This window comes from Tachyglossus aculeatus, unplaced genomic scaffold (assembly GCF_015852505.1).
Source record: "Tachyglossus aculeatus isolate mTacAcu1 unplaced genomic scaffold, mTacAcu1.pri scaffold_158_arrow_ctg1, whole genome shotgun sequence".
In the NCBI taxonomy this organism is placed as follows: Eukaryota; Metazoa; Chordata; class Mammalia; order Monotremata; family Tachyglossidae; genus Tachyglossus; species Tachyglossus aculeatus.
In genome coordinates, this window is record NW_024044881.1 from 233,872 (window position 1) to 260,637 (window position 26,766).

General features: G+C 42.9%; 1 pseudogene; it reads right to left on the reverse strand.

Moving 5' to 3' along the window:
- Positions 1 to 24,590: 24,590 nt before the first annotated feature.
- On the reverse strand, positions 24,591 to 25,804 carry LOC119923219 (annotated as a pseudogene).
- Positions 25,805 to 26,766: the final 962 nt, after the last annotated feature.

Genomic DNA, 26,766 nt, shown 5'->3' on the forward strand with positions numbered 1-26,766 from the left:
GTTACTGGAGGTCTAAGAGAAGTAAGAGTTGGAAATGTGATATTTGTTAAGTGCTCACTATGTGCAAAACATTGTACTTAGCACCGGGGTAGATGGAAAATAATCAGCTCAGACACAGTCCCTGTTCCTTACAGGACTCGCAGTTAAAGTAGGAAGGAGAGCAGGTATTGAATCCCCAGTTTACAGATGAGGAAATGAAAACACAGAGAAGTTAAGGGATGTGCCAAACGTCTCATGGAAAGTAAGCGATCTTTATTTTTATTATTATTATCGTAGTTGTTATGTGCTTACTGTATGGCTACGAGCCACCCCATGCTACTTAATAGAAGCCGGGATTGACATTCTATTCTCTCTTGGGATCTAAATCCAGCTTGAAATCTAGACCAAAGTCCAACCAGAGCCCCGATCTGAGTCTTAGTTCTAACTCTTGTGGCCTGGCCTAGAGGATATAACAAGGGCCAGGGAATCAGAAGGAACTGGATTCTCATCCTGAGTAGGGGCCGTCTCTATCTTTTGCCAAATTGTGCTTTCCAAACGCTTAGTACAGTGTTCTGCATACAGTAAGTGTTCAATAAATACCATTGAAGTAATGAATTACTCCCCCTTTTAGACTCCCCCCTTTTAGACTCCCCTTTGAGACTATGAGCCCACTGTTAGGTAGGGACTGTCTCTATATGTTGCCAATTTGTACTTCCCAAGCGCTAGGTACAGTGCTCTGCACATAGTAAGCGCTCAATAAATACGACTGATGATGATGATGATGAATGTGTTTGGCCTTAAGCAAGTCACTGAACTTCTCTATGCCTCAGTTACATCACCTGTAAAATGGGACACGGACTCTGTCCAACTTCATTAGCTTGTATCTACCCCAGTGCTTAAAGTACTGTGCCTGACAGATAGTAAGCACTTAACTACATACTTAACTGTGGGGATTCCCCAAGGTTCACGTCTTGGTCCCCTGCTGTTCTCGATCTACACTCACTCCCTTGGTGACCTCATTCACCCCCACGGCTTCAACTATCATCTCTACGCTGATGACACCCAAATCTACATCTCTGCCCCTGCTCTCTCCCCCTCCCTCCAGGCTCGCATCTATTCCTGCCTTCAGGACATCTCCATCTGGATGTCTGCCTGCCATCTAAAACTCAACATGTCCAAGACTGAACTCCTTGTCTCCCCTTCCAAACCCTGCCCTCTCCCTGACTTTCCCATCACTGTTGACGGCACTACCACCTTTCCCGTCTCACAAGCCCGCAAACCTGGTGTCATCCTCGACTCCGCTCTCTCATTCACCCCTCACATCCAAGCCGTCACCAAAATCTTTCGGTCTCAGCTCCGCAACATTGCCAGGATCCGCCCTTTCCTCTCCATCCAAACCGCTACCCTGCTCGTTCAAGCTCTCATCCTATCCCGTCTGGACTACTGCATCAGCCTTCCCTCTGATCTCCCATCCTCGTGTCTCTCCCCACTTCAATCCATACTTCATGCTGCTGCCCGGATTATCTTTGTCCAGAAACGCTCTGGGCATGTTACTCCCCTCCTCAAAAATCTCCAGTGGCTACCAATCAATCTGGGCATCAGGCAGAAACTCCTCACCCTGGGCTTCAAGGCTCTCCATCACCTCGCCCCCTCCTACCTCTCCTCCCTTCTCTCCTTCTACAGCCCAGCCCGCACCCTCCGCTCCTCCGCCGCTAATCTCCTCACCGTACCTCGTTCTCGCCTGTCCCGCCATCGACCCTCGGCCCACGTCATCCCTCTGGCCTGGAATGCCCTCCCTCCGCACATCCGTCAAGCTAGCTCTCTTGCTCCCTTCAAGGCCCTACTGAGCGCTCAGCTCCTCCAGGAGGCCTTCCCAGACTGAGCCCCCTCCTTCCTCTCCCCCTCGCCCCCCACATCCCCCCGTCTTACCTCCTTCCCTTCCCCACAGCACCTGTATATAAGTATATGTGTTTGTACATATTTATTACTCTATTTATTTATTTTATTTGTACATATCTATTCTAATTATTTTATTTTGTTAATATTTTTGGTTTTGTTCTCTGTCTCCCCCTTCTAGACTGTGAGCCCACTATTGGGTAAGGACTGCCTCTATATGTTGCCAACTTGTACTTCCCAAGCTCTTAGTACAGTGCTCTGCACACAGTAAGCGCTCAATAAATACGATTGATGGATTGATTGAAATACCTTTAGAAATAAGACAAAAAGAAGAAAACTTGTGACCCTACTACTATGCATCTTGCTTGCAAAAATCATCTTTCAGATAGTACACTACTGATTGTCTACCTGCCAAGTGAGGGACAAATTGCCTCTCACATTATAACATAAAGCTGCAACAAAGATATTTGAACATTCTCATGGGGATAGCTCCTTACTGCTCCTCTTACGTCTACATCATATTTTTTAAACTGCATGGACACGCACATTATTGTCTCCATCATTCTGAAAGCTACTTTTCCAAGTATTTATCTTCCATTCTAGTAGGCTTTCCATTTTATGTTAACAGCAGACATCTCCTGTCTGAATAGCAGTTTCTTTTTCTTTCGAGTCATAAATCCTCCCATCATAGTTTCAACTGCAGAAGAACGTACCACAAAGAACACTACCCCCTTTCCTTCAAAGAAAAATATGATCTCAAATAAATCCCTTCCCACTGAACAATTCCAGGAAGACCCAACTTGTTTAAAAGAACTCAGCCTAATGAATTAGTTCCTTAACCATATTATAGACCAATAACATGCATTAAGTGATGTAAAGATGATTTTTAATGATCAGTTTTCTAAGGGCTTACTGTGTGCCAGACACTGAACTAAGCACTAGGGTAAAAATAAGATTATCATTTTGGACACTGTCTAAATTCCACATAGGGCTCAGAGTCTCAATTTCCATTTTACAGAGGATGTAACTGAGGCACAGAAAAAAGTTAATTGGCACAAGGTCACACAGGACACAAGTGGCAAAAACAGTATTAGAACAAAACCTCTGACTACTAGACGACTGCTCCTACCACTAATCACACTACTTCCCATTGAAAATCATAAATGCTTCCCCCCACCCACGTCTGAAAAGAGTTTTCAACCCCCGTTCTGTGCCTCATCTTCTAGCAAGGTGGGACTGAGGCAACTGTATGAGTAGAACCCACTGAGAAACCTGCTTTACACAGAAGTATTTACTAGAAACTATATCTATTAAAACCCACATTTGCCACTGCTGCACAGCACACATCAAAGATGCAACTCCCTCTCCCTAGATGCTTACAATTAATTTCAACATCAATTGAAGACAGTAATAAGCTCTCCATTCCATTAAGCAAGGAGATATTCCTTTTCTTGAAAATATTTTATTTGAAATGGCAAAGGATAATGGATGGCTGTATTAAATATAGGCATTGAGGTGGAGGAAGGGATGTTTACAATCCGATAAAGAGTAAGAGTTCTTGTTTCCCCTCAGCTTAGGAGAAAACCTGGGTTGATTGTACGGAAAAGAGTTGGGTGGACGGAGTAAGCCAAATGTAGGAGGGAAAGACAGAACATGTGGACATCTATTTCACCTGCCTGATTTTCCCTTCAAACATGGCTTCCAACACCACACCTTTCTCATGGCCGTTTTCGTCTCTCTAGTCCTCAGAGTGTAGATGAGAGTGTTGAACATGGGGGCGATGATGGTGAAAAACAGAGCAAACACCTTATCCTCGTGGAATATCTGGGCTGGGCAGAGGTAAATGAAGATGGAGGGCAAGAAAAGCAATGCCACCACCGTGATGTGGGAAACACAGTTGGAACGGGCTTTGAGACACCCTTCCAAAGAGCAGGTCCTCAGACTGGCTAAAATGGTGACATAAGAGAAGACTAAAACTGCAAAAGTAGCTAGCACAATTGTTCCTAAACTGGCGAGGACTAAAAATCCAGTCACATATGTATCTGATAAAGCCAGTTCCCAGAGCGGGTAAACATCACAGAAATAGTGGTCAATCTTATTAGGATCACAGAAGGGCAAAAAAATGACAAGAAGCCACTGGATGATGGAATGGAGAAATGCTCCTCCCCAGCACACTGCAACCACTGTGGCACATCGCTGCACCTTCATGATGACCATATAGTGTAAGGATTTGCAGATGGCAACATAATGATCATAGCCATCCCCACGAAAATGAAGATCTCAACCCCTCCAAATAAGTGCAAGGTGAAGAGTTGCATCATACAGTGGTCGAAAGAGATGGTTTTCTTCTCAGACAGCATATCTCTGACCGGTTGGGGAGTTAGTGTGGAAGTATAGCAGACGTCCATGAGGGACAAGTGGAAGAGGAAGAAGTACATGGGTTGCTTGAAGAGGGGACTCCATTTGATGGTGATAAGGATGAGGAAATTTCCTAAGAGGATGGCAATGTAACAAGAGAGGAGCAATCCAAAGAAGAATATCTGCAAATTTCTATCACTGAACAGACCTAAGAGAACAAATTCTGTGATATTGTTCCTGTTATTTTCCATCCTGTGAATGAGGAGCATTTATCTGTAATGATTGTAAACAGAAATATCATAGATAGTATATACAAAGTTGCACAGTTTTTATTATATGTGATTTCTCACCTAAGCCTTTTAACCAAACTTCAACAGGTTGCAGTTTTGCAGTTATTGGCAAAACTGGGAGTGTTCAAATCCAAATTTTCAAAACCTCTCTATTCAACACGTCTGTCCTTTGAGTGATAACATTCTGTAAATTGAGCCCCATTCAAATCCTGTCCATAGGGAAAAATACCAAGGAAATTAATGGCCAATGCCTTTCAAATGAATTTTAAAGTCTCGGTTGCCATACCTCATTCTATTAGAAATAGCCAGCTGAAATAAAACGTTTTTGGCTCATTTGAAGCTATTTCACATTTGAACTGGGAAAAAATTACATATTGATATATAAATAATCATGTTCTGTCACTGTTAGTCTTCAAAGGAGTTGATGTGTTTGGGATTCCTTTAAAACCTGCCTGATGGAACCAGAATGTCTTCAGAGAAGATCTGGGGGGAGAAGCTAAACCAATTCTAGAAGCATCATTTTTCTTTTTACAATTCTCTTTTCGTATGTCGCTGACTGGCTTTGGACAGGACAAAAAAAGAAGAGATTGATATTGTGTCAAATATTTAGGATTTTTTTCTGACAAAGTCTGAGGATGGTGGACACAAGACACCATACTAACATAGAAAGGGGGTGATTCAAATCCCGAAATGTGAACTTTGTCCAGATGAGTTCCTCTAGCAAAAGATACAGTTTACAGAGCTTCATCTAATGTGCTAAAATCAGAACATGTATGTGAGTGTCAAGGACCTTATGACAATTTCCCAGCAGATAACTGGTAGAATGAACAGAATTTTATCCCATGAGAACATATCTCTTATCCAGGAAAATGGACCAGTGCTTGACAAGGAAATACTCTCTTGCATTCAAACGCAAACCTCGTTTTAGGCAGGGAATTCATTCATTCAGTCATATTTATTGAGCACATACTGTGCGCAGAACACTGTACTAAGTGCTTGGGAAGTACAAATCGGCAACATATAGAGACCATCCCTACCCAACAACGAACTCACAGGAATGTCACTGTTTATTGTTGTATTGTACCTTCCCAAGAGCTTATTACAGTGCCCTGCACACGGTAAGAGTTTAATAAATAAGATTGAATGAATGAACAAAATGCTTTTTTATAGATAGACAATACCTAGAACTAGGAGACAAAAAGAATAACTATGGCGAACATAAACCCCTACCCTTTTAGTGAAGCATTTCTCAGTGGTTCTCTGGTCAGTTTACCATTTCCTTTTTTGGGAACTAGTAAAGGTTTTCAGGGCTACATAGAAAGCACTGCTGGATCTTTTGCTTGCTTAAAAAAATGAAGTACTTACACAGGAACAACTTCTTAGAAACCGGAGGTCCTGAATATCAAGTAGCTTCTGGGTTTCATGAGCGAAACTAGGGAAAAGTCTCTCTGACCTCTTTTTCATCCAGTTGCGTTTGAGCACAGAAAATACTCAATAAGGCTAGGTCTATAGCCCCCATTCTTGAGTCCACTAAGGCCCAGAGCAGAAATTGTCTCGGGACAATCTTTGCTGAACAGACTCTGTGTATTTAAAGGTGATTAAAGGGCCAGGGAATGACTTCCTGGGAAGACTCCACGGAAGAAATCTGGAAATTTGCACAATCTCTATTGATATTTGTTAAAACACTTACTATATGACAGGCACTGTACTAAGCATTGAGAAGATGGAAGCTAATCAGGTTGGACACGGTTCTTGTGCCACATGGGGCTCACAGCATTAATTCCCATTTTACAAATGAGGTGACTGAGGCAAAGAAAAGTTAAGTGACTTGCCCAAGTTCACATAGCTGACAAGTGGTGGAGATGGTATTAGAATCCACTCCCAGGCCCGTTCTCTATCCAGTAGTGTCAGAAGTATCAGAACCAAACAAAATCACAGTAATAATGATTATTGATGTGTTTGTTAAGTACTTACTACATACCAGTGCCTTTTGGGGCTTGGAGCTAACTGTTTTTATTTCTTGTCTCATGCACTTAATTTGCATTTTAGTTAACCGTTTGACCTCTGCCACCATTCCATCTCAATCTTCTGTCTCTGAGCTCTGAGGCCAACATATTCCAAGGAGAGATTTTCTCCCTTACCCATCGGCCTTACTGGAAACAGTCATTGGGAACAACACAGCTGAAATCAGGCAAGTTCTGGGCAGGAGGCGTTTATGGAATCGAGGAGTTAATTTCATCAAAGATATCAAAGATAATCTTGGATTCTTATCTAACCCATTTTCTTGAATTACTATATATTCTTTTGGTAAAACCATCTAGAAGATGCAGAGTACCAAGGGCAATATATATCCAACCTTTATCCTTCCCACATCTTCTCCTCCACCTAACTTCCCATCACAACTGACAGCGCAAATACCATCCCCATTTCGAACGCCAACAATTGTGGGTTTATCCTTTATTCCTCTCTCATTCCCCATAGTTAATGGATAGCCAAATCCTCCTTAAAAGAATCCTTCCCCCATATACCCAGGTTCCTGGAGGAAGGCAGGAGGAAAGTTGTGAGTAATGGGGTTAATGCAGGAGAGGTGAGAGCAAGGCACAGTGAGAATCAAACAATCATATTTATTGGGTGCTTTTGTTGTCCAGGGCACTTTACTAAGCAAAGAGTATAATATAAGAGAGTTGTTGGTCACATTCATTCCCTTCCCACAAATAGCTTACAGTCTAGGGCAAAGGAGAGACATTAGTATACATAGAAAATTGTCGATATGTACACAAGTGGTGGAAGGCTGAGGGTGGGGTAAGTAAATGTTGTGAATCCAAGTGCAAGGGTGATGCAGAAAATGAGAGGGAGTCGGGAAAATGAGGGTTTAGTCAAGGAAGGCCTCTAGCATGAGATGTGAGTTTAAAAAGACTTGAAGGTGGGGAAAGTGGTAGTCTGTAGTATATATAGGAGGAGGAAATTCCAGGCCAGAGGCAGGATATGGGCGAGGGGTCATTGGTGAGATAGACGAGATCAAAGTACAGTAAATAGCTTGGTGTGAGAGGATCAAAGTGTGCGTCCTGGGCTATAGTAAGAAATCAGGGAGGTATGATAGGAGGGGACAAGGTGGTTAAGTGTTCAAATTCCAATGGTAAGGAGGTTCTGTTTGATGCACAGGTGAATGGATAACCACTAGAGCTTCCTGAGGAGTGGTGAAACATGGATAGAATGGTTTTGTAGAAAAAATGTTCCAGGCAATTGAGTGAAGTATGGACTAGAGTGGAGAGAGTGAGGAGGTAGGGAGGTCAGCATGGAGCTGATGCAGTAATCAAGGAGAGATAAGATAAGAGCTTGGATCAAGATTTTAGCAGTTTGGATGGAGAGGAAAGGGCAGAATTTAATGATTTGAGAAGGAAGAACCTACAGGATTTGGTGACAGATTTAATATGTGAGTTGAGTAAGAGAAATGAGTTGAGGAGAAGGCCAAAGTTACATCCCTGTGAGACAGAGAAGCAACATGGCCTAGTGGATAAAGAACAGGGCTGGGAATCAGAAGGATCTGGGTTCTTTTTCTGGATCTGTCACCTGGCTGCTGTTTGAACTTGGGCAAATCTCTTAACTTCTCTGAGCCTCAGTCTCCTCAACTGTCAAATGGCGATGAAATGCCTTTTGCTCCTCCTATTTAGACTGTATGTATGTGTCAGGGAATGTGTGTACCAACTATGCTACACTGTACTCTCCCCAGTCCTTAGAATACTGCTTGGCTCATAGTAAGCACTTAACAAACACCTCAAAAAAAGGAGGTTTGGCTTATAGCACCTAACACCTGGGCATCATATAAAGATGGCCAAATAGAAACTTCACCCTGCCAGGTAGTGTAGGGGTTTGCAGATCGCAATGTAATGGTTGTAAGCCATTTCCACTAGAATGAAGTTCTCAACCCCGCCAAAGAAATGCACAGCAAAGAGTTGAGCCACAGAGTTGGAAAAAGAAATTGTTTTGCTCCCAACAAGTAGGTTTCAGATCATCTGGGGAACAATGGTGGAGGTATAGTAGAGATCCATGGCAGGCAACAGACAGAGAAATAAATACATAGGCTGTTCGATCAGATGGCTACGTCTGATAGTGTGAAAATGAGAAGATTTCCCAGGAAGACTATAAGCTAACTTGCTAAGAACAAGACAGAGTACAGTGTTTGGATCTCCAGGTTTGGGGAAATTCCCATGAGAACAAATTTAGTGATGCTGCTGTCCTTGTGTTCAGTGAAATCAGTGAGTGGGCAGGAAAGCTTTAAATGATCTGAAATAATACAATATATACAAACTTAATCATTTGTTTTCAATGTCTGGTTCATGTAAGTGATTCTTAACCTTAGAGGAATGTGGTTCTAATCCCAGCTCCGTCATGTACCTGCTGTGTGACCTTGGGCAAGTCACTTCACTTATCTGGGCCTTAGTTTACTCATCTAAAAAATGGGGATTCAGTCCTGTTCTCTCTTCTACTTAGACTATGAAGCCTTTGTGGGATCTGATTACCTTGCAGTTACCACAGTGCTTAGCAAATAGAGGCACAATTACTATCATCAATTATTATTAATAGATTGTCATGTTAGAATATTTTCATTCCAAGTCAGGACTTCAGTTCAACCTGACTGCTGCACCGCTAAGCAAATTGTAATCATTTCTGCAAATAGCAAAATCTAGAATGAAACAAAAATATTCCAATTGCTAAATGTTGCAGGAGGAATCTCAGATACAAGAAGAGGTTTGTTATACCGATCCCTTTCAGAAATGTTTACTTGATGAATGGGACTGTAGAGTGAGGGAGTAAGATGACCGACAAGATCTGCAATGCACAGAAGGTTTACGGGGCATCTGTAGAAGTCGAGGGGAAAGACCTGACTTCCTGCCGACTGACATCTTGGCTGCCTCCTCCCAGTCTTCTCCCCAACACGTTCAACCCCTGGCAGCTGAGCTCCTCATCTTTACTTTGGTCACTGCCCAGTGATGCTGCAACATAGATAGTTGGTTCCAAGCAGCTTATCTCACCCAATGGCCTAGGTAGGCATCTGTGGGCAGGAGGATCCCAGTAAAATCTGTAGCCCGTCGCTTCTAAAGTACAGCAATAAACTCTTAGAAGCCAAAATATCCTGAGCCTGCTGAGTCAATCATTCTCATCCTCCTGAGCTCAGGAAGAACAGAAAAGCTGTTAGGTGACACCGATAACTCTGCTGAACCAGTCCAAAAACTCCTCCGGAAAATAGTTAAAGGCAACTGAAGACTCAAGGGAACCAGTCTCAAGGGACCTTATACCTATCCAGCCATGAACTCTAGCGAATTGGACTAATGAACTTGGTATCCGTTTCATCATCTGATGAAGAAAGCTTACTTATTTTTCTTTACAGTTGCTTCTTTCCTAATTCAGGTAACCAAATCTCAGCTACTTTACATACTAGGAAATGCAGAAAAGCTAATTGAAATAATAATGGTATTTGTTAAGCACTTACTATGTGCAAAGCACTATTCTAAACTCTGGGGGGAAACAAGGTGATCAAGTTGTCCCACGTGGGGCTCACAGTCTTAATCCCCATTTTACAGATGAGGGAACTGAGGCAAACAGAAGTTAAGTAATTTGCCCAAAGTCACACAGCTGACAAGTGGTGGAGCCAGGATTAGAACCCAAAATCTTTGACTTCCAAGCCCTTGCTCTTTCCACTGAGCCATGCTGCTTCAGCATGATGAGTTATTTTCCTCATCTCCTCCAACTCACCATCCTACTCTCTCTCTCTTTATCTTAATGGTATGGGTTAAGTGCTCACTGTGTGCCAGACACTGTACAAAACACTGGGGTAGATAAAAGATCATCAGGTAGGACGCTGTCCATGTCCCACATGGGGCTCACAGTCTTAATCCCCATTTTATAGATGAGGTAACTGAGGCACAGATAATGAAATGACTTGCCTAAGATCACACAGCAGACAAGTGGAGGAGTCAGGATTAGAACCCGAGCCTGTGTTCTTTCAACTAGGCACACTTCTTCTCTTCTTTCTTCTCCCTTCTAGCTCCCTTCTTTTTTACACTACCTATATTGTTGCTGCTTTCTACTAATCAGTTCCTTCCTTCTTGCCTTATCTCAGCCTCCCCTCAAGTCCTCTTGATCTAGTGCTCCCCTAAACTATTTGAAGAGGTTCGGGTTTGTCCTGAGAGAGCCAAAAATCTCATTCACTGAACTAGAATCAGGTGCTCGGTGGCCATTAACTTGAGCGATCTGATGGATTTGGATTGTGAAACCCCTGAGGGACAGAGTCAGAGTCCAATTCCCATCTGGGAATGAATGAATAAATACGATTGAATGAATAAATCTGTGGATTTTCTCCCAGACCTTAAAACAGTGGCCCACACAGTGAGTGCTTAATAAATGCTGTTACTGCTACTGTAAACCATTCTTTTGACTTCAAATGTTAGGGAGAGTCAGTATCTTCTTGCAAATGTATCTGTTCGGGTCTTAGTTCCTTGATAATGTTGTGTTGTTGATGGTCCTGGCAGGATTCCATCATAGAACACCCAATAAAGGCAGAGGATGTGCTTTCACATTGATTGATCTCCATATACAAGAGCCCATATGCATGTGGCTGGTTAATTAGTGAAGCTTGAAACTTTTCTGGCCGTTTGTGGACTGCCATGGGCTTAGATTGTAATGGGTTTGGAGTTTAAAGCTAAAAAGAACCATCATTTTAGCCCTAACCTAAGCATTAGTTATAATCTAAACCTGGGACTGGTCACACAGTGTATAGAGATAGAAAGAAAGAGAGAGGGAGGAAAAGGGGAAGGGAGAGAGACAGAAAGAGAAAACGTATTGGTTCAAAGGAAGCACTCTCACCTATTATATTGCTACACTGTACTTTTCCAAGCTTTTATTACAGTGCTCTGCATATAATAAAGGGCTCAATAAGTGTGATGAATTGATTGCTGGGGTCAGAAAATATTTAAATACATATATTCATTGTAGGGAAATAGTTAAGAATAAATTATCTGCTTCCAATTCTGCTCTATCAGCCTGAGAGATTAATATAGTCCCCTTTTCTTAGCAATGGGAAATTGGATAATAACAATAATGTTAATGATAATAATATTCATTCAGTGATTAGTAGGTGTCCAATACTTTGCTAAGTGCGGGGGTAAAGACAAAACAATCAGATGGACATAGTCCCTGTTCTAGGCAGGGATCACAGCCTAGAGGGTTGGGAAATAGGTTTCTGATTCAGCTTTTCAGATGAGGAAACTGAAGTAAAGAACATTTAAGCAACTTGAGGACAGTCACACCTGGGCCTCCTAACTCTAAATCCTGTGCTTCTTTCCATTTGGCTACACAATTAGATTAACGGGTTCCAGTCATGATACCTCCCACATAATGCCTACTTCCTTTTATCCAGTGAGGGGGAAAAATCATTCAGTCTTATGAAAATTAATGGCAAAACAGACACAGAAAGCAAGAATTGGTCCTCTAATAATTTCCTTCAATATTAGTTTCCATAATGAATTCACACTGGGATTTGCAAGCTTTAGCATATTAACAATAATAATTAATTACAGTTTTTGTTAAGCACTTACTCTGTGCAAGGCACTGTACCAAGCTCTGGATACTGGTCTCTTAACTTTATGGAGCCAGTGTCAGACGTGTGAGGGTGGAATTATGGTAAATGCAGGCAGGGCTGATGCAACGTATGCAGAGCAAATGAATTTTTCAGGTCTGAATATTTTTGAAAGTAATTTGCAAAGGTAACTTACTGTCCCACCGAGAGGAACCATTATGCCACAAGCACGTTGAAATGAATCACATAAAACATGGTTTTATATTTTAATTACTAAATGATAACTGTTCTAGGAGCCATTACACATGCAAATGACAATCATGGAAAATTGTTCTCAAGAAAGACATGAAGATCTCCATGATCTTGAAGATTTTGGAAGAGGGGAAGCGTTGCTCCCTGCGGTTTCGGGGGCAACTCTCGGGTTCTTACCCTCTCCGGGTCTTCGGATGTCTCCGGACGCGGCCCGCGCGTTCACACCAGGAAGAGTCAGCCAGAGGTTCAAAGCTTGGTTGCCGTTTATTTGCTATCAGCGGTTACATGGTTGAAAGAGAGAGAGAGCGAGAGAGAGAGAGAGGGAGGGCGCGAGCGCACCCCCCCCCCCTTGTCTTGTTCGTTTCTTATACCCTCCGTTGCCCGGGGGCAGGGTTTTCTCCGGGAATGGCATATCGAGGCTTTGCCATGTAGCTCATGCCGCCATCCAGCCACTAGCCTAGCAACAGCTATGTCCAGTCACGAAGCGTTTTCTCTGGCTCGCCCCCAGCCACCCTTTGCCAACCATCGCTGGCTGTGGATATGGCCTTGAGGTTGCCTCCGAGCCTTGCAGGTGCAAGCTTGTTTTTCTTGCCCTGGTGTCTTTATCTCCTGTTGTTGAGTCTGTTTGGCCTTGAGCCGTTGGGTACGGTTTGTGTGCACATACTGCCTGTCTCAGCGCCTTCCCCCGCTCCCTACGGGGAAGCCTTGGCTGAAGCATGCCATAGAAAGTTTGATAGCCATGTGACGTTAACTCTGCCACAAAGAGAGCAGACATGCTGATGATCATTTGATCTATACGATATCAAGGATCATGTCTACCAACTCTGTGGTATTTTACTATCCCAGGCACTTAGTACAGTGCTCTGCACACTTAAGGCACTCAATAAATACCACTGAGTGATTGGTACAAGAAGGGGGTCTGGAAGTACAACCCGTGGATATGCTAATGTGGAATAATGTGTGCAGAAAACACATGCTAATGCTAATTTATTCATTCAAGCGTATTTATTGAGCGCTTACTGTATGCAGAGCACTTTACTAAGTGCTTGGGAAGTACAAATGGGCAACATATAGAGATGGTCCCGACCCAACAACAGGCTCACAGTCTAGAAAGGGGAGATGGACAACAAAACAAAACAAGTAGATAGGTGTCAATACCATCAGAATAAATGGAATTATACCTATATACACTCATTAATAAAATAAATATGGTTAATATGTACAAATGAAATAGAGTAATAAATGTGTACAAATATATACAAGTGCTGTGGGGAGGGGAAGGGAGTAGGGCAAAGTGGGGTGGTGACAGGGAGGAGAGGAGGAGGAGGAGAGGAGAGCTAATGCACAATGCTATGCTAAAGTGTACAGAAAACATAAGAAATGGAAGTCAATTTTATGCACTTATTTTCTTTCTGTTAACACTTTCGTACACCACACCTTTCTCATGGCATTTTTCATATCGGTGTATCTCACTGTGTAGATGAAGGGGCTGAACATGGGGCGATGATGGTATAAAAGAAGGCAAACACTTTATCCTCGCTGATGGAATCGCCCAAGGGAATATAAGTCAAGATGAGGGGCAAGAAAAACATGACTACCACGGTGATGTGCGAACCACAGGTAGAGAGAGCTTTGTGCCGGCCCTCTGTGGAGTGTTTTCTCAGGACGGATAAAATGATGAGATAGGAAACGATCAAGGCAAAAAAAGTTAGTAGGGACAGAACACCCGTGCTGGCAATGATTGAGACGTTGACAAAATAGGTCTCGGTACAGATGAGCTTCGGCAGAGGAAGCACGTCACAGAAATAGTGATCAATCTGATTGGGGCCACAGAATGGTAGCTGCACCATGATGAAAATCTGCACGATTGAATGCACAAATGCCCCTACAAAGGAGGCCAAGACCAACGTGTAGCAAGTCTGCCGGCTCATAACCATCAGGCAGTGGGGAGGCTTGCAGATGGCGACGTAGCGATCGTAAGCCATGGCGACTAGGATGAATATCTTTGCATCACTGAAGAAGTGAGCGCCAAAGAGTTGGACCATGCAGGAGTTGTAGGAGATGTTTTTTCTTTCCACCAATAGGCCCGCGATCATTTTAGGAGCAACTGTGGAGGTGAGGCAGAGGTCCATGGTGGACAAGGAACTGAGGAAAACGTACATAGGCTGCTGACTAAGATGGCTGTTTCTGATGGTGATGAGGATAAGACGGTTGCCCAGAAAGATGGCTAAATAGCAGAGTAAGAACAGCACGAAACAATTTACCTTCCCCTTTTGCTTTGGGAGCAGACCCCAGAAGACAAACTTTGTGATGTTGTTTGAATTCTCCATCAGGTCGGCCAACGTGATGAGTGTACAGCAGATGGATATTTACCTGAGTCAGCCAAATTGAGAAATATCAAGCATTATTAATTTCGAAGCACTAGCTCAGAACACAGGTCCTCATTCTGAATAGGAACGGAGGGACTGCTGTACTATTAAGAATACATTAAAATATAATAATAATGATGATTATGATGATTATGAAGGGAGTGAGAAAGGCACTAGGAAGTTTCCAGGGCTATACTAAACATTAGGTAGACACAAGGTAATCAAATCAGACACAGCCTAGATTTGAGCAAGTTCCTTAGCTTCTCGGTGCCTCAGTTTCTTCATCTGCACAATGGGGATAAAATATCTGTACCCCCTTCCTCTTAGACTGTAAGCCTCCAGGGGAAATTTTATCCCATTGTACGGATGAAGAAACAGAGGCACTGAGAAGTTAAGGAACTCACCCACAGCAGTCAAATTGCACAGCTAGGACTAAAAGCCAGAGTCCTGGGCTCTTTCTACTAATTAATACCTCATCCCTTAATATTTGCTGAGATCATTGTTCTAAGTAAAAACCTACTGGAAAGGTCATTGGATCCCTCACAATTCACTGTTTAGAAATTTACTGTAAGCAGTTCAAGCTATAAATGGAGTCTATGACATTTCTCAACCCCATTATCATTAAGTATTTTCAGGATGCATTTTGTTCACCAGTTTTTACAAGTTCAACATTACCTAGTAGTTATAAAGAGTTTCTCCTAGTATTTTCAAATACGATGAGATCTGAGGTGCAGATTGGATGCCAGGACCGAAAAGAAAGAGAGTTAAAGAGAGATGCATAAGCAGTCATAAAGACAGAAAAATAAAGAGACAGAGATAAAGGAGGCAGGGCAGGAGAGAGCTGTCTGATAAACTTAGATTCATCTTCAGAAGAGTCCTATTAGCAAGAACTTTCAGGTAGAGAGCCTTACATTAATATATTAAAAAACAACATCTTTAACAAGTGAAGAGCTGTGGGTAGAACATTCCAGAGAAGTGATCTTGGAAACAGAGTGAAGTAATGGAGCAGAGGAAAGAGAGAAAGGCAGCTGGGAGATGAGTGAGGAGGGCTGGTATAGTTGTTATGTCAGGATAAGAAAAGTGCCTAGATGAGTGTGGTGGCCATTTGGGTGAAGAGGAAGAGACCGGTCTGGGAATGTTGTAGTTGTAAAACCAAAAGCAATTGGCAACAGCCTGAATATTGGGGTTGAAAGAGAGGGAGGAGTTGAAGATATTGCTTATGTGACATTATTCTCACGAAGAGAATTCATCCAAAAACATGATTGCAGCTACTCCCTGATCGCCCCAAGCTATCTCTGTATTCATGACCTCCCACACCCTATCCAACCCCCATCTCCTCCTGCCTCCACATCATGTACATTTGTAAAAAATCTAAAATTGAATTTCTCAGCTTCCCTTCTAATCCTTTTCTCTTCCATTCCTGTCCATCTACAATCAATCAATCAATCAATCAATCAGGTGTATTTACTGAACACTCACTATGGGTGAAAAAAATCTACTAAATGTTTAGGAGAAAACAATAGATTTGTTGAACAGGGAAACAGTCAGGGAAATACATTAAAATAAAATACAGGTAGAGGATGCAAGGGTATATGCTTCAGCACATCGCACCCCACGTCATCTCCCTATCCGCTCTACCCAATCTTGATGACCAGATTACTGCTCTCAACTCCCCCCCTATCCACTCAACTCAACTCACTCGTTCCCTTCGGGGCATCTCCATCTGGATGTCTGCCCTCCATCTAAAACTCAATATGTCCAAGACTGAACTCCTTATCTTCCCTTCCAAACCGTGCCCTCTCCCTGACTTTCCCATCACTGTGGATGGCACTATCATCCTTCCCGTCTCACAAGCCTGCAACCTTGGTGTCATCCTTGACTTCGCTCTCTCATTCACCCCACACATCCAATCCGTCACAAAAATATGCCGGTCTCACCTCCACAACATCGCCAAGATCTGCCCTTTTCTCTCCATCCAAATCGTTACCTTGCTGGTTCAATCTCTCATCCTAGCCCAACTGGATAGGCTTCTTCTCTGATCTCCCATCCTCCTGTCTCTCCACACTTCAGTCTATACTTCACTCTGCTGTCCGGATTATCTTTGTGCAGAAACGCTCTGGGCATGTCACTCCCCTCCTCAACAATCTCCAGTGGCTGCCTGTCAACCTACGAATCAAGCAAAAACTCCTCACTCTCGGCTTCAAGGCTGTCCATCACCTCGCCCCCTCCTACCTCACCTCCCTTCTCTCCTTCAACAGACCAGCAAGCACCCTCCGCTCCTCTGCCGCTAACCTCCTCACTGTACCTCATTCTCGCCTATCCCGCTGTCGGCCAACGGCCCACGTCCTTCCCCTGTCATGGAATGCCCTCCCCCCACACATCCGCCAAGCTAGCTCTCTTCCTCCCTTCAAAGCCCTACTGTGTGCTCACCTCCTCCAGGAGGCCTTCCCAAACTGAGCCCCCTTTTTCCTCTCTTCCTCCCCACCCCCCCTGCCCTACCTCTTTCTCCTCCTCACAGCGCTTGTATATATTTGTACAGATTTATTACTCTATTTATTTTACTTGTACATATTTACTATTCTATTTATTTTGTTAATGATGTGCATATAGCTTTAATTCTATTTGTTCTGACAATTTTGACACCTGTCTACATGTTCTGTTTTGGTGTCTGTCACCCCCTTCTAGGCTGTGAGCCCGTTGTTGAGTAGGGACCATCTCTATATGTTGCCGACTTGTACTTCCTGAGCGCTTAGTACAGTACTCTGCACACAGTAAGCGCTCAGTAAATACAATTGAATGAATGATTGAATGAATATGAGGATATGTGTAATAAGTGTTGGAGTGAGTGTCAGATGAGGATCAAAGTGCTTAAATCTCCATTGTCAACATTACCCTCATCCCAGTATCTGAAAGTAACATCCTTGGTGCCTTCTTGGGTTTCAGCCCATATTCCACGTTGTTTCCTAGGTCGTCTTCCTCTTTACTGTAAGCTCAATGAAGACGGGGAACATGTCTAACAACTTTCTTACATTGTATGCTCCCAAGGACCGAGTACAGTGCTCTGCACACAGTAAGTGCTCAATAAATACCATTGATTGAGTGATTGATCTTCCTGAAGCTAAGTACTTTTCCCCCTCCTCAAAACTTTCCAATGTTTGCCCACTTTTCCCTGAGTCACACAATAAACTCCTACCATTGGTGTTCTCCATTTTACATATTGGCCCTTCTAACTTGCTAAACTCCAGGTTTTTTTGTTTCGTTTTGTTTTTCATGGTATTTGTTAAGTGCGTACTATATGTCATGCATTGCACTAAGCATGGAGGAGATACAAGCTACTCAGGTTGGACACAGTCCATGTTCCACATGGGACTCACAGTCTTAATCCCCATTTTACAGAAGAGGTTACTGAAACACAGGGAAGTGAAGTCACTTGCCCAAGGTCACAAAGCAGACAAGTGGTGGAGCTAGGATTTGAAGCCAGTTTTTTTCACTCCCAGGTCCGCATTCTATCCACACAGCTACGTTGCTTATCAATTCATACTCTTCCTCGTCTAGAATTCTCGCCGTTTTCCAGCCTATCAATCAATCTCAATTATTGAAAACTCCTATATCTCACTCTCCCTGCCCCACAGCTTGAAACTTCTTTCCTCCACAAACTCATCAGAACTCAACAATCTACATGTTAGTAGCCTGCCTAAAATCCCACCTTCTCCAAAAAGCCTTCCCCAAATTTTTTACCAACTCCCTGAGTGGCATAAACCTCACAGCCAACTCTAACACTAGTGTATTAATTTCTAAACCAACCTCAGCTCAGCAGGATATAAATCTTCTAACCCATCTTTAGCATTTTAATGCGATTTTCAAATATTTCGTTTTGATTCCCCACTTTGTAAACATTATTATGTCTGTTTCCCTTATAGAGGTGGCAGTTCCTGTAGACAAGGAATGTGTCTGATGCTCCTGTCATACGTAAAGTGCTTAGCACTGTACATGTACCACTACTACTGCTACTACTACTACTCCTAAATGAGACACAGATATTTCAGAAAACTTACAGTTTTTGGATCTACCAACTCCAAGACGTTTAAGTGGCTTCTCCAACTCTTTCCCGAAGGCAGGTTAAATCTTCTATTTCAGCATGAAAAACAACGCCAGAAAAATAGTCTGGGCTTGACAGCCATATTCACCACAGACAAACATTTACATAATTTGATCTCAACAACTGTGCCTTTAATTCATTCAGTCAATCAATATGTATTTATTGGGCACTTACTGTGTGCAGAGCACTCTACTGATCTCTTGGTATAGTACAACAATTGGCTCTCAGATTTGATTTCCAGGCATTCCTGGTTTAGAGGCAGCTTTTAGAGGGGAGCAAAGGTTTGAGACTTTTGAGCTGATGTTTGTCTGCACTTTCCTCTTCACTCCTGAAACAGCAATGGCTGTTCATAACAGCAGTCAGTAGGCTCAGAACCCACAGACTTTGGAGTTTCTGTGAAAGCCTGTGCTAAATGGATAGAGAGGGATATTTAGAGAGGAATATTTAAATTCCCTTAAGGGATCTTGAGAGTTATGCCTGAGGGTATTTCACACCTATTTCTTCAGAAAAGTTGGATAAAGCATTGTACCATGAATCCCCATTCCCCACCCCCCCGTACGTGCCCTACCTCCTTCCCCTCCCCACAGCACTTGTACATATTTGTACAGTTTTATTACTCTATTTATTTTACTTGTACATATTTACTACTCTATTTTGTTAATCATGTACATATAGCTATAATTCTATTTATTCTGATGGTTTTGACACCTGTCTCCATGCTTTGTCTTTTCTGTCTTCCCCTTCTAGACTGTGAGCCCATTGTTGGGTAGGAACCATCTTTATACGTTGCCCCCTTGTACTTCCCCAGCGCTTAGTACAGTGCTCTGCACACAAAAAGCGATCAATATACATTGCTGAATGAATGAATGAATCATTTAGATGCTGTATAGAACTAATCTTTGATTCACTGGGGATTTTAACACAGCTTTTCAGCCTTCCTTACTCATGCTTACAGTCCACTTCACATGCTCCGTAGTGGCAACAGTATTAAAGTTCTTACCGTGTACTCTACTACTGTTCAGTACTGTACTAGGCCCTGGGAGAGGTGGGAATTAGACAAGGTTCCTGTCCCTTCCAGGGCTCATAAAGCACCAATTGTATACATCATGCTATTTCATTAAATTTTCAAAGACATTCCTTGATTAAAACAATTATATAACAATAATAATAGTAACTGTGAGATTTGTTTAAACACTTACTATGTGCCAAACACTGTGGTAAGCACTTGGGTAGATTCAAGGTAATCATTCTCCTGAGGTGTTTTCAACTTCAATACAAATCTCGGTAAGGATAGTTTAGAATGCAATGAGATACATTGGTGATTATTAATTTTAAAATTACAAGTAATTTTTTAGGGAAAAGTTCTCTTAGAAAGAGTCTTTCTGGGCAATAATCCCATTTCAAAGATGAGAAAATGGAATTACGGAGAAGTTGAACGTCTTACTCAAGGTGAAACAATGGAGGGCTGTTCAATTTGGAATTAGTATGCAGGTTTCTGGCCCCAAAGACCTTGTGGTCACTATGCTCGATATCTGTTCTATAAAAGAATGGCTTGTTAATCTTGAACCTCACGTCAGTGGGTGCCCCCTCATTCTAGTACTCAATCACTGGTATTTTGTGAGTGCTTCCTCTGTGAAGAATACTGTCGTAAGTGCTTGGAAGAATACAATAGAGAAGCAGTGTGGCTTGGAGGAAAGAGCACAGGCTTGGGAGTAAGAGGTTATTGGTTCTAATACTGCCTCTGCCAACTGTCAGCTGTGTGACTTTGGGCAAGTCACTTAACTTCTTTGTGCCTCAGTTACCTCATCTGTAAAATGGGGTTTAAGATTGTAAGCCCCACGTGCGACAACCTTATTAACTTGAATCTACTCTAGTGCTTAGAACAGAGCTTGGCACATAGTAAGCGCTTAACCGTAGGGAGCGGGGGAAGGCGCTGAGCAAGGAACAAACAGGGAACAGGCAGTATGTGCACACAAAACGCACCCAACGGCTCAAGGCCAAGCAGACTCAACAACAGGAGATAAAGAGACCAGGGCAAGAAAAACAAGCTTGCACCTGCAAGGCTCGGAGGCAACCTCAAGGCCATATCCGCAGCCAGCGATGGTTGGCAACGGGTGGCTGGGGGCGAGCCAGAGCAAACGCTTCGTGACTGGACATAGCTGTTGCTAGGCTAGTGGCAGGAGGGCGGCGTGTGCTACATGGCAAAGCCTCGATACTCCATTCCCCGAGAAAACCCTGCCCCCGGGCAACGGAGGGTATAAGAGACGAACAAGACAAGGGGGGGGGGGCGCTCTCTCTCTCGCTCTCTCTCTCTCTCTCTCTCTCGCTCTCTCTCTCGCTCTCTCTCTCTCATAACCATGTAACCGCTGATAGCAAATAAACTTCAACCAAGCTTTGAACCTCTGGCTGACTCTTCCTGGTATGAACGCGTGGGCCGCGTCCGGAGATGTCCGAAGACCCGGAGAGGGTAAGAACCCGAGAGTTGCCCCAGAAACCACGGGGAGCAACGCTTAACAAATGTTATTATTATTATTATTATTATTATTATTATTATTACTGGGCATGATCCCTGTCCTTACGTTGCTGACAATTTAGTGGAGGAGACTAAAATAAATCATAGTAGGGGGAAGCAATGCAGTGTATTGGAATTTTTTACTGTTCAAGCTTGCCAGGATTTGAGTGGGGCACCAAGTGAGTTTTAATAACCTGTTGAGTGCCCCATACAGGGAATTAAATGCAATAAGAAAGTTACCATGTCAATTTAATTCAACCTCTCCTTCCATTGGAGGTCAAACTTCTCTACATTCCAGCTCAGATAGGAAGGGGTCAGGGTTTCAGTGGTAGTAGAAGCTGCACTCTCACCTACCTTGCATAGTCATCTATATACATGGATCAATAATGTCACATTTATTAAACATTTACTGGGAGAAGGGCAGTGTACTAAGAGCTGGGGAAGAGAAAATATAACAGATTTGTAAACACATTCCCGGCCCACAGTGAGGTTACAATCTAAAGGGTACAATCTCGGTCAGCAATGAATCCTTCTTCCCTCCTCCACCCTGTGCCCTCAGCTCTACGCTCAAAGAAGTGCCAGCCTGACCCCTCATCACCACCATCATCATGATCACCACTGAGCTCCTTCTGTACCAATTGTTTTAGAGCATACAATAAAAGTAAGAGGAAAGGCCCCTCTCCTCAAGGAAATTACATGCTATAGAGGTAGAGGAGAAAACACAAAGTAATCAATTAATCAGTCAACCAATGAGCAGAGCAATGCAGAGCACTGTTCTAGGGACCTGGGAGAGTATGGTAAAGTTTTTATTTAGTTTAATTTAGTTTTAATAGTATTTGTTATGCACTTGCTATGTGTCATGCACCATTCTAAGCACTGGGGTTGATACAAGTGAATCAGGTGAGGTACAGTCCCTGATCCACATGGGACTCACAGTCTAGTAAGAGGGAGAACAGGTATTGAATCGCCATTTTGCAGTTGATGATACTGAGGCACAGAGAAGTTAAGTAACTAAGCAAAGGACACACAGCAAGCAAGTGGTGGAGCCAGGATTATAATTTGGGCCCTCGGGCTCCCAGACCTGTGACATTGCCAAGCTGCTTCCTACCATGAGAGACAGGATCCCTTTTCTCTCAGTGATCTTTCAAACTAAAAGGTAAGGCTGATATAAACACATTTACAGATACGAGGAAGACAAAAATGGAAAGATAGATATGAAGATGAGGAACTGCTTCAAAGCTAAAGGGCATAATTCAGTATTTATAGAGGCTGTTACTGCTTGTGCATTCATATGTATGGATGCAAATGTTGGAAGTATATAACTTAAGGCGAGGAAAATTAACTGGGGAAATTGCCCGGCATAAAATAGCTAGAAGAGAACATAACTTCAGAAGGACATAAATATCTTCCTTTGCTTAAGGGTCAAACTCTGGCCTGGAGGACAAGCCCATATAATTGAGGAGGGAGAACATGGAAGGGAAGTATAGAGCAATGAACTGCAGAGCTAAGCTTGTGCTCTGCCCTTTATTAGCCCTCTCCAGTGATGATTCAATGACAGCATTTCATGCTAACATTTACTGGGTTAAGCATGGTTTTTTAAAAAATCAGAAACATCGGCCCTTGACTGTTGTTGCTGCTTGCTTTGTCTATAATTACTTTAAACTGATCCAGACCTCTCTGACTGCTACATATCAAAATAATCGACTGATAGATTCTCAGCTATGCCCCCACTACACCACACTGGTCAATCAATAGCAAGTACTGAGCACCTGTGTGCAGAGCACTGCACCAAATGCCTGGGAGAATGCAACAGAGCTAGAATACATGATGCATTTTGAGTAGAACAAATCTCCTACAGTTCTACCACAAGAATGCTGTCAGAAGCCTGGGGACCCAGGAATTTGTCAAACCTGCTCAGGGACAAACTCCACTTTACTTCAAAAATAGACACATGAAGTCTGGACATTTTTAAAAAATTCGTATTCGGAGACAGTAATGAATAATATCAAATACTGTCAGGAGTGAGAATCAGATGGAGCAAGTGAAAAGAAGGATAGGCAAAAAAAAGAAGACTGCTGATGAGGGAGAGGAAAAATTAGGTGACCTGTGCTTCCTACTGTTTGTTCTTTCTCCCAATTTTCCATTCTAATAAATTGGAAACCTTAGGAAGATTACGGGATTAAGCTAGCCACCAGAGATTCCGTTGGACCACCGGGGCCAACTGAGGGCTAGTTCTCTTGTCATGACCCTGCGTTACCGTTCTGGCAACTCCAGAAATGATTCAGTCTATAGACAAGAGGGCAGGAGCCCTAAGAGGCCCATTGTGTATTTAAGTGGCTACAAGCTGCAATGGGAAGATGTCCTTTTGGCACGGTGCCTTACCAGTTTAGGGAACCCGGCAATGGCCCTCGCCGGGACAATAGAGCAATGGTTAAAACCATTAAAATTCCTTTGGAGACATAAAACCTGTGACCTGGAGATTGTAGGACGTGGATAGGATTTCTTCTTTGGTGCTTACTCTGTGTCAGGGACTGTATTAAGCTCTGGGGTAGATAAAAACTAATCTGGTTGGACACAGTCCATGTCCTTCATGGGGCTCACAATCTTAATCCGCATTTTACAGAAGAGGTAACTGAGCCCCGGAGAATAATAATAATAATACTATCATCATAATAATAATGATGATGAGGATGGCATTTGTTAAGCATTTACTATGTGTGAAGCACTGTTGTAAGCGCTGGGGGGAATACAAGGTGATCAGGTTGTCCCCTTTGGGGTCACAGTCTTAATCCCGATTTTACAGATGAGGTAACTGAGGGTGCAGAGAAGTTAAGTGACTTGACCAACGTCACACAGCTGACCAGTGGCAGAGTCAAGATTAGAACTCATGACCTCTGACTCCCAAGCCCGGGCTCTTTCTACTGGACCACGCTGCTTCTCAGAGAAGCAAAGAAGTTACGTGACTTTCCAAGGTCCCACAGCAGAGAAGTGACGGATTCAGAATTAGAAGAACATGTCCACCTAATTTACAGCCTGGTACTCCAGACATTAGACCATGCTGCTTTGGTGTGACCAAAGAGATTAGGGGATGCTGAAGGACATTCTTGACTTTGAGCCCGTTGTGGGCAGGGAGTTTCTTTCTTTGTTGCTGAATTGTACTTCCCAAGCGCTTAGTGTGGTGCTCTGCACACAGTAAGTGCTCAATAAATATGATTGAATCAATGGGAACATGCGATGGGAGTCACAAGCAAGAAAACCTTTATTTCCCCCCAGGATACACCCTCCTGCACCACACCTTTCTGATGGCACTTTTCATCTCTGTGTTTCTCAACGTGTAAATGAGAGGGTTGAACATGGAAACATTTATGGTGTAAAACAGCTAGTACTTTGTCCGCCATGAAGGTGGTGGCTGGACATATTCATTCATTCATTCAATCGTATTTACTGAGCTCTTACTGTGTGCAGAACACTGTACTAAGCGCTTGGGAAGTACAAGTTAGCAACATATAGAGACGGTCCCTACACATCAGTGGGCTCACAGTCTAGAAGGGGGAGACAGACAACAAAACAAAACATATTAACAAAATGAAATAAATAGAATTAATATTTACAAGTAAAATAAATAGATTAATAAATATGTACAAACATATATACATATATACAGCCGAGAGTGAGGAGTTTTTGCCTGATGTTGATGTAGACATATGTAGATGAAGATGCAGGGCCCAAAGAATAAGACCACTACAGTGATATGGGAACCGCTGGTGGACAGGGCTTTGAGCTGACTGTGAGGGGACCATATTCTTAGGGAAAATAATATGACTATGTAAGAAATAAGCAACACCACAAAGGTGAACATGGCAATCATTCCTGTGTTGGCCAACTCCAACAGGCCTACAACAGAGGGGTCAGTGCAGGCGAGTTTCAGCATAGGTTCACATCACATAAATAGTGATCGATATGATTGGGCCCATAGAAAGGCAACTGGAGGGTGAGGATTGACTGAGCCATCGAATGTACCAATGTCACAACGAAGGGGAGAAGCAGCATGCCGTTACACTCCCGCTGGTTCATGACGACCGTACACTGCAGTGGCTTGCAAATGGCCACAAAACGATCATAAGCCATCCAAACCAGGATGAAGATCTCAACACCACCAAAGAAGTGAGAAGCAAAAAACTGGGTCATACAGCTGGGGAAGGAAATGGTCCTCCTCTCCATCATCAAGTCAGCGACGAGTTTAGGGGAGATGGTGGAGGTTCAGCAGAGATACTCAAGGGACAAGTAACTGAGGAAGAAATGCATCGGCTGATTGATTAGGTGGCTGAACTAGCTAGTGAGGAGAATGAGCAGATTGCCCATCACGATGCCAATGAAAAGGAGCAGAAATAGCTCGAAACAGACAACCTGCGCCGTAGGATTTGGGGAAAGTCCCAAGAGAATAAATTCTGAACTATTGTTCTGGTTTACCATGAAGTCAGGAAAGGCTGTCCTGGAATTCGTGACTTTGCCTGAAATGATAAAATATTGAAACATAGCCAATAAGATAAAACATCCATATCTTCACTTTAGCTCTCTAGAGTTCCCTCACATGAACCAAGACTGATCATACATTTTTACTCTTGAAGTCTGCCATTTCATTTGTGATTTTTAGTCGGTATCGAAGACATTGCTAGGCATGGTTTTCTTCAGTAAGAGAAGCATCTTTTGAAGGAGTTTGAAGTAGAAATAAAGGAGCAGAATTTCAAAGATAAGCAGGATTGCTTCATCAGTTCATTGAAGACACTGATAAGAAGAAAGAACTGATGTCTCTAGGGTCAGGACCCCAGGTTTGAGTTCTATACTACTAGCGCTGAATACAGTGCCTAGCACCCAGTAAGTGCTCAGTAAAAGCCACTGAATGAAACAGAAGACTCCAGACAGGTATTCAGCCACAGATGGGGAAATGGATTGCTCAAAAACTACATTTTGCCAGGCTACCTAGACTAAATGAAACAGGTTCCCTAAATTCTAAGCCAAATGCTTAGTTATTTCATCATAGCCTGGACTCAATAAAATGAAAATCAAGGGGAACAATTAAACATTCGGGGACTCTCTACCTTTTCTTACTGTGTGAACACTGGACGATAGAAAAACAATTATCCTTGGGAAAGTGTATTGTACGCTGTTACCGAAGGCATATTAGCCAAACTCAGGTCCTTGTGACATGGTAATAATCTCTTTGCATATATAGCATTAGGTGGAGTTTCAGGACTTTATTAGCCAGAGGCTGTAGAATCTAAACTGTAAGTCCTGTACGAAGAACTTGGGAGAGTACAATACAACAGAAAACAAGGAAGACCTGTATTCTACTTTATTTTCATGGCTTTGGGGTGGAATTTAAAAGTGCCTTAATCTAGATGTGAAAGGGAAAATACGATTTTAAAATCAATGAA